Source organism: Formica exsecta, unplaced genomic scaffold, assembly GCF_003651465.1.
Source record: "Formica exsecta isolate Colony F162 unplaced genomic scaffold, ASM365146v1 scaffold37, whole genome shotgun sequence".
NCBI classification, from domain to species: domain Eukaryota; kingdom Metazoa; phylum Arthropoda; class Insecta; order Hymenoptera; family Formicidae; genus Formica; species Formica exsecta.
The window spans coordinates 610710-619573 of NW_021850941.1; the positions used below are offsets into that span (position 1 = coordinate 610710).

The following is an 8864-nucleotide window of genomic DNA, read 5'->3' on the forward strand; positions in this document are numbered from 1 at the left end:
ATTTAATATTATATGCGTTTAATATTTTATATATATCTACTAAAATAAAAGTGTATTAGAAAATTAGTAAATATATATAGAATTTTTATTATTTACACACGTTAAATTTACATTTACGTTTTTAAAAATGAATCATTGAATCGAGAAAAGCAGAGATAAAACAAGAAAATAAATTACAAGTTTTTATTACATACTATATATAGTACTGCTTAAATTATTTTTTTGTGTAGTATGGTCGTGGTGTGTGTGTGTGTGTGTGTGTGTGTGTGTGTGTGTGTGTGTGTGTGTGTGTGTGTGTGTGTGTGTGTGTGTGTGTGTGTGTGTGTGTGTGTGTGTGTGTGTGTGTGTGTGTGTGTGTGTGTGTGTGTGTGTGTGTGTGTGTGTGTGTGTGTGTGTGTGTGTGTGTGTGTGTGTGTGTGTGTGTGTGTGTGTGTGTGTGTGTGTGTGTGTGTGTGTGTGTGTGTGTGTGTGTGTGTGTGTGTGTGTGTGTGTGTGTGTGTGTGTGTGTGTGTGTGTGTGTGTGTGTGTGTGTGTGTGTGTGTGTGTGTGTGTGTGTGTGTGTGTGTGTGTGTGTGTGTGTGTGTGTGTGTGTGTGTGTGTGTGTGTGTGTGTGTGTGTGTGTGTGTGTGTGTGTGTGTGTGTGTGTGTGTGTGTGTGTGTGTGTGTGTGTGTGTGTGTGTGTGTGTGTGTGTGTGTGTGTGTGTGTGTGTGTGTGTGTGTGTGTGTGTGTGTGTGTGTGTGTGTGTGTGTGTGTGTGTGTGTGTGTGTGTGTGTGTGTGTGTGTGTGTGTGTGTGTGTGTGTGTGTGTGTGTGTTGTGTGTGTGTGTGTGTATGTGACTTGAAAGTGGAAAGAAAATTTTCTATCTCCCGTTCAAAGACGCTTTTCTGCTCTAAGTTATCACATTCCGCATATATTTAGGAGTGTATATCCTGGTATCTTTCAATAAGTCTGTGAACGATGTGTAGTTCGCCAGTCGGGACCTTACTTCCACATCATAAGTCAAAGTAACTTGCGCGAGTTTTGTTGGGAAATAAAAATGTTCAAACATTATGCTCTCCCTTCTTTATACATAATAACACAAAATACTTATTAAGTTCATATGAAATCCAAGCAAAGTAAATTATATATTTCGATTAGAAAGGTATTTTTTTTTTAAATGGCATTTTTTTAAAGCAGAAATTAAGATTATACTACTTATAGATTTTTTTAGTATATTCTGACTTTATTTTTTTTTTTTTAATGCATAGTAGGAGGATTAGAGAATAGTGTATTTATAATACTATTCTTTAAAAAAGCAAAAAAGGAGATGCATAAATTGTGATTACAATCAGTCTTGCATTCGAACAATTGTGCTTTTGCATAAAACTACGTATATATTAAACAAAAAATTTTCTAATTCTATATAATTATAGTTATGGAATTATCAATTTACAATGGTTTTTACTTAAGTTTTGTTTTGTTCTACATACTTTCCCGCATGCTTTAAAGAAATCTGCGAGAATAAATTAATGTAATAACATATAAAATGACTTTCAAATTAAGCAAGTCATGTACATATATTTGTGTGGTTATTGATCGGCTTGCAAATTATTGCACTCAAAATGCTTGAGAGTGACTTAGATTTCTATTAGCTACATCACTCAAAAATATGTCATATAATCCGAACGTGAATTCATTATGCATTTTATTGTATTACGTTCTTATTTTTGAGTATTTTCTATTTTGGGTAAAAAAAAAAAATGGAAATCGTAAGAGACATATGTGAATATTTAGAAATCACTTACAGCGCATAATTTGTAAAAATGTTTCCATCAAATTCCATTACCGAGAAGTTTTGCAATTTAAAACATAGTGGAAAGATTTTTGCTTGTGAATTAAGTGACGTGTAATTTATCTCTAGTCGAATATCGGCGAGGATTACTTTCGACTTTAATTAAGTTTCAAAGCGATAGAACTTGTTCTTACTTGCTAGTTCCAACCTAAAATGTGCTCGTTATTGCTACGATGAGACAAATAACTTTCCAGATTTCTTAAAATATGTTGATACGTTTTTGTTGTGACATTTTTTAACTGATTACAAAAAAAAATTAAATTGAAAATAATTTTTTACTTAAAAGATTTTTTTGAAAGAATACAAATTTTTTAAAGAATCTTAGTATATATATATATATGTGTGTGTGTATATTAAATATCAAGAAGAGAAATTAATAACAACTCACATACACAATACAATTTTTTTAAAAATTTGTTTAAAGTGAATTTTATTTTAGCGAAATTTTTATTAAATTGCTACTAAGGGAAACTCAATTTCATAGCCGTCGAAAAACTCACCATTAAAATGTTTTCCGCTGGAGTGATGAACTATTATATATATACATTTCAATTGAATTCATTGTGCTGAAAACGGTTAATTTTATGACACAAGATATATTCTCGGCGTGCACTCTCGAAATCGAACTGGGGCGGAGTGTCTAAATGGGGACGTGGAGGTCCTGGGTATCGTTTCATTTCCGAAAGCTTTTAATCAACGAGCCGAAATAAATCCTGTTGAGCTTTACGGTAAGTAACGTCGTAATGTGATATCGTTGATTATCGGAAAAACTACCTGAATGCGGCTAAACCGTTTTCTGATTTAATTAAACGTTTCGCAAGGTGACTAACTTTTTTTACACAAACCGGATCTTAACGGAACTGTAACTTCATAAAGTCGCGACGGCAAATCAAAATCGCGATTCTCGCATTAAAGCGCGTGTACGCGAATCGATCCGCTGGCTTGTACCGCGGATCGTTCCCTTGTATTTCTGGAGAACCATTTGTATTTAGGAAAAATTTGCACATTTATATTGCCAGCTGTATAGCAAGTTTTACGGCCAGCAAAAATTTTCCCTATGGAATCGAAAGTTGAAAATGAAGCGCAGTCTCTGGACGGCCCATTTATACAGTTGGTGCGCGGACGTTATATATATATATATATATATAAAAGAACCTGCCGCGTTTTGTGTAAAGTTAATTGAGTTTGCATCGTTTTCTGCTTTTTTATATAGTGATTGTTGCTGCTACTGCGCTAGTTCTAAAGTATGCTACATGGCACATGTCCATTAAACGGCAAGAAATTGATTTCATGATCTCGAAATTTATGTTTTTTATGCTGTTACTTGAGTTTGTCATTATAATAATCTCGCGTTATTTCATATTTTGTCTGTGGTTGTCAAACTATCAATAAAAGATCTGAGATATCATGTTGCATAATTTTCTCTTTAATACATCAATTCTTATACGAAAATTTTAATCTCTAAATCACAAAATATTTGGGTTAATTCATCAAATTTAATATATATGTCAAAAGAAAAATAAAAGGATAAAAAAATAATTGCAACTTTCTATAATAAATAAAAACAGAATTTTGATATTCATCTTCGTTTATTTGTAAATATAGAAAGAAAATGTTTACAGTACGTTAAAGATCGTGAACATTTAATAGTATAAAAATAGTGCAATATCCGATAACGATGCAATCAGATTCGCGATAAAACCTATGCCTACATCGCAGATGGATATCTCATGTGCGTATCTAAATATTGGAATATTTGGTTTCAATCAGACAAAATAAATTTAACACAATAAAGGTAAATTATATACACGCAGTAGCAACTTTACTTTCTGGATATACGGAGCTCCGTATTGGTTGCGGGAAAAAGAACCGATACTTTGGAAACCGAGAGAACGGAGCTTCTCCGATAGAACTTCTCGGCGTGTTCGCGCTCGATTAAGATCGCGTATCGCATTCTCCGATCGTCAAAGATCGAACTTTCAGCAACGCGCTTATTTCCAACCGTGCCCCTCGATTCGTTAATTCCATTCCGGCGTTCGCGTCGATAGAAAAAAAAAAAAAATCACCGAATCGAGAGAACGACTTGGAAACTTGGCTGCAAACTCAATCTTCAGGATTACCAATACTCGCGGTCTCATTCATATAAACTTGTCCGCTTCCTCTTCCTGCCGGAATGGCCCGCCGTATGTACCTATCTTCAGCTTTTCCTCCCTATCTTTTTCTCTCTCTCTTTCCTTTTCGGCCAGATTTCGCCAGGATAAATTATTTCCCGTCGAGGATTATCCCCTTCCCCCGACATCACGACGCCCTTACGTTACGCGGATTTCGTACGCGCGTTAACGTCTGGTTGGAATAAAACCGCGATACCGGAGATTTTCTTGTCAGCCCGGACGGCGTACCAACGGTACGTGCAAAGGAACTGTGGAGAGGAAATGCCGGCATCTACTTCCGCCGTCCGATCGCGCATCTCATGCGCTTTTCATTCTTTCTCGTTTTCTCTCCGCGTGGCTTATCGATCCGACCTTATTTATATGGCGCATGCCCGATCGCGCAAATATACGGAACGTCGTTGGGACCGAATGAATTTTGCCTAAATCGCAAAATCGATAGCTCCTGAAGGCTTTCGAAATATTGGTAAGCGCTGGAAAATGTAGCGGAATAAATATTTTATAGCTAGCACATCACATTTCATTATGAACCCTTTGGTCAATCTTGAAGAAATTTTTCTTTTGTAGAAATTTGATTAGGTATAAAAATTTTAGATATTTTAGATAATATATATATATTATCTAATTTTTAAAAATTGCATTATTTTTATGAACCATTGTTGAATAATAATCTAGAAACAAGCATGGAAAGATATAACAAAAAATTTTTAATTTATAATTGCTATAACTAGCGCTGATGATCTATTTTAAAGAAAATATAACTTTCAAGCATGTCTTTATGATGATTATAAAACATTTTATGAGAGAAGAGAGAAAATGTAATTACTTTAGTTTCTACTAACGATCTATGAATAAGTGAAGCTAATAAAAGAGCACAGGAATATATAACCGCATATTTTATACTTACATTATATAATTCATTGGGATTCGTACATATGAAAGAGCCAATATTAGAATGTTAAAACGACTGATCTCTTTAATTACTGTAGTAAAAATACTTATGTTAAATGCGCGAACTTGTTAACAATATATACATATATATTTCGAATCTTATTACGATTGTATTGTCACTTTTGGGAAGAAACGAAGGAGAGGCTGTTTTCAGTTCTGTTTCGGTTATAGAAAAACCGGGGATTTTACTAGTGTGTATCCAGGCCAGCCAGCCTGGGAACCGACTTTACGCCGGGCAGGAACTTTCAATAAGATTCGCGGTCCTCCGAAACGCTGCTTCCTCGTACCTGCTTCACGTATGTGCAAGCGAATCCGAGCTGTGCCATCTCGCCGTGCTCGTTCGCATAGAAACTTACACGATCGTCGAATCTAATTCCAAATTCTTTATCTCGCTCGCCGTAGCTCGTCTACGTCGTCGGTCGCCACCGAGATCCGCCCTCAACTTCGCAATCTGTAACCTCTACTTTCCCTCCCTTATGTCGCGAGTCACGCTTCGCCATAACCATAGCGTAGATTTATGAGTAGCTTTCTCTCGATATATACTGATTCACTCTCCGTTCTCGTATGCTAAAGAAAATTTTACCAATATCTGTTTTCAATCCAAATCGTTTCCTTTCATGCCGAATACGTTTCGAACATCCTAAAATTCACTTTTGTTCCTTTTAAGATTTTCTTGCTCATAACTGGACATAGGGGGATTATCTAAAAAAATGCATTTATATCTATTGTGCATTCTTCTTCACTTTTATCTAAGACGCTAAGAGTAGGGGAATAATAGCGGAATATTGTCTTAAAATAGCTAGTATAAATTTTATAACTTTCTTAGAATACATAAAATAAAGTTTGGAATAAGTGTAAAATAAATGTACAATTCTAAGAATTAATAAAAAAATGTTAATAAGCTGTTAAAAAAGATTTGACTTGTTAAAAAAATTCTATCGGCGTTTATTTAGTCTTTTCATATCCAATTATTTCTGAAATTTTTATATTATATATATTGCGTTATATTATGTTTTTATAACAAAATATTTAGTCTTTATATTTTAATCCTAATTATTTTTGTTTCTATTTTTTAAAATAAAATATTATTATAGATAATACAACATATTTAAAAATTTTAATATTGAAACGCGTCAAGTTCGAAATTAAATTCTCTCTAGCAGAATATGATTTAAACGATTGAAAGATAATAAAAAATGAATAAAACTTTATACTTATTGTGTTACGATCTTTATATATTAAATATATATAAAAATAATGTTTTTTTTTTATCATAGAAAAAGTAATAAAAAAGCAATTAAGGGCCAGCGCAATAAGTAGGGCGCAAAACTTGATTAATAATCAAAAGATGTTGAACATAAAAAATATAATAGCGTACGTTTTAGTCCGTTTTTGGACCATTTTCAGCATACATAAATGTCTATATTATATGTATTATGCATATATAACATATATAAAAATAATGTTAGAAGAATTGCATATATTTTTATTTGATATATGTATAATATGTGTAAATATGAAATACGTGATAAAATTATTATTACAAAGCAGAGAATATGAATTATATATACAGTATTTTTAGTAGTGAGGAATTTACAAAATGTATGTTATAAAACTAACAGGCGATAATCAAATATGAAAATAAAATTATTATAAATGATGTTAAAAATGGCAGAAAAATGAAAAAAAGTGAAAATTAACATCTAAAAACCCATCATATACACACGCATATGTATACACGAACCGCGAACGTAAATTAAATGTGGATATGAATTTAAATGAAGAATTAGAAAATCTTTTTAACCTTTTTTGATAGCGTCACTTAAAAACTAACTTGGCTTAAACATATTCGTTTTTGTTTTATATATTTATATAAGTTAATAGAGTTCATGACTTTCTGATTTGATAAAATATTCTTTTCTAAGTCCTTTATTGCTTTTTACTTTATGTCCGCATTCTTTTATATTTGGACTTGGCAAACTTCGACCTTCTTTTTAAATCAATTACAATCATAGTAAGATAAACACGACAAAATTGCTAGAGAAAAAGATTGTGTCATATTCGAAAATTGGTCCGCTGACGTAACACTGGATTGTTATTTTAGTTACATTTTCTTGATAAAACTGTTTCATACAAATATGTACATATACATATTTATTTTAACAACCTACTTTTTGCTAGATGCTATTCGTATTTTCTGTTTGCAAGGTTATTTTTATATTATGATTTTTTTTTTATATGAAGTTTTGTGTTTTGAATAAAATTAATATGTTACGATCTCTCAATTTAGCGTTGCCGATAGTAATGTTATTATTTATATTATTAAAGTTCTAAAAATAAAAACGATCAGCTTGGAACGTTAATTTGTTCCAGATCAACGCGGATATAATTTTACCGTAACAATGCTGGCATGTACGATATTTACAAGCGTATTTTAATCCATCTCGCTATTAAGTGCTAATTAACTGTTATGTGTAGGCTGTTCCATTATTTAATTACAAAATATAAAACGATTATATCTTGCACTCACTATTATTGCGTGCAACATTCGGTTTTGTCACTTGAAAGTTTATAAAGATATTTTTGCGCGCATTTAAATTAATTTGCGCGCATGTTTAGATTTTACATTTATAATTTGTTAATTGTGGCCATTGGATACTATGGAAATTTTTGTATTTTTTGCAATTCAGTTACGGCATAAAAGCTACATAAAATAATTTTGTAGCGAGAATTAGTTTCTTCTCATAATTTAAAGCGAAAATATGCTTTGCGTGCGTTCCGTGACCGAGTCACGTGTTCGATCGATCGTACCCGAAGGTAGAATCGCAAGAGTCGTTCAAGTATTTTCTTAACTATATTTTAGTCGTAAAAATCCGGTATATTGATACTGAAAATGTTTATGTATCCATATAGCTCGCTTCATGCAACTAACGATATACCCATTCACGATTATATATCTTTTTGTTTCAGATTGCTTTCTATAAATGGGATAACACTATTTGTGGTACGCAAGTGACTATAATAGCTTGGTAGCATTAATCATCCCGGTGTTCCTTCATCTCTGGTAAGTACATTCTATATGTATATCTGTATATATAGTTACAATAATATCTCCCTGAAATTAAATTAACTTCCGAGCTGAAGCTTGCATTATATTTCTGTGAATGTATGCGAATACGCGTACTTGCCACACATACTTTTGATTAAAATTTCTTATTAACGTGATGCATGTATTATATAATGACGACGCGTGTAATTATACCGTTGACTCACAGTAACACGTCGAAATTGCAAAGTGCCAACAGAAATGAAAGCTAATATCATCGATCCGTTACCTAGAAATTTACCTTACGGCTCGTTATCGGTTATTATCGTACGAAGCGAGTACTCGACGCATGATAAATCAATGAGTCGTTCGCGATAAGACTCAGCGTATCGGTTGCTCCATATATTTGATTCAGCACTCTTATCGCTATTCCAGCACGGATATTGCCACATACGGCGGTTAGATGCTGGTCTTGCGCCGTGTTCGAAATGTTCTCGCTATGATATATGGGATAAGATGATACATTTTCGATACAAGTCAAACGGGTTAAATCACAATGGCTGACCAAGCATACGTTTAAAGCTATTGCATGTATTGGGAAATTTTACCTGTTGCCTTTTAGTCAATAATAAAATAAATCGTAACACACGACTGTGTGTGCGCCAATATAATATACTATATAAGTTTTTATTGGTACAAGCTAAAGATTTATCTACACGCGCTTTTATTTGGCCGTGCTTCGATATATCAGATTTAATCGGATTTTCTTCTCGAGATGACAGTTCGCCGAATGCACGCGGTATTGTGAAAAACGCACGCACGTCGGATTCTCGCGCCTATTTTCAGTTTCACGCCCTCCAGAGCGTC

General features: G+C 33.2%; 1 protein-coding gene across 1 annotated transcript in view; it reads left to right on the forward strand.

The window, feature by feature from the left end:
* The window catches only part of LOC115239299, a 199498-nt gene that overhangs the window by 49258 nt on the left and 141376 nt on the right, over positions 1–8864 (forward strand). Inside the window, exon 2 of the mRNA XM_029813754.1 lies at positions 7922–8015. The gene's annotated coding sequence lies outside the window, so the exon portion shown is untranslated. The remainder of the gene's footprint in view (positions 1–7921; positions 8016–8864) is intronic.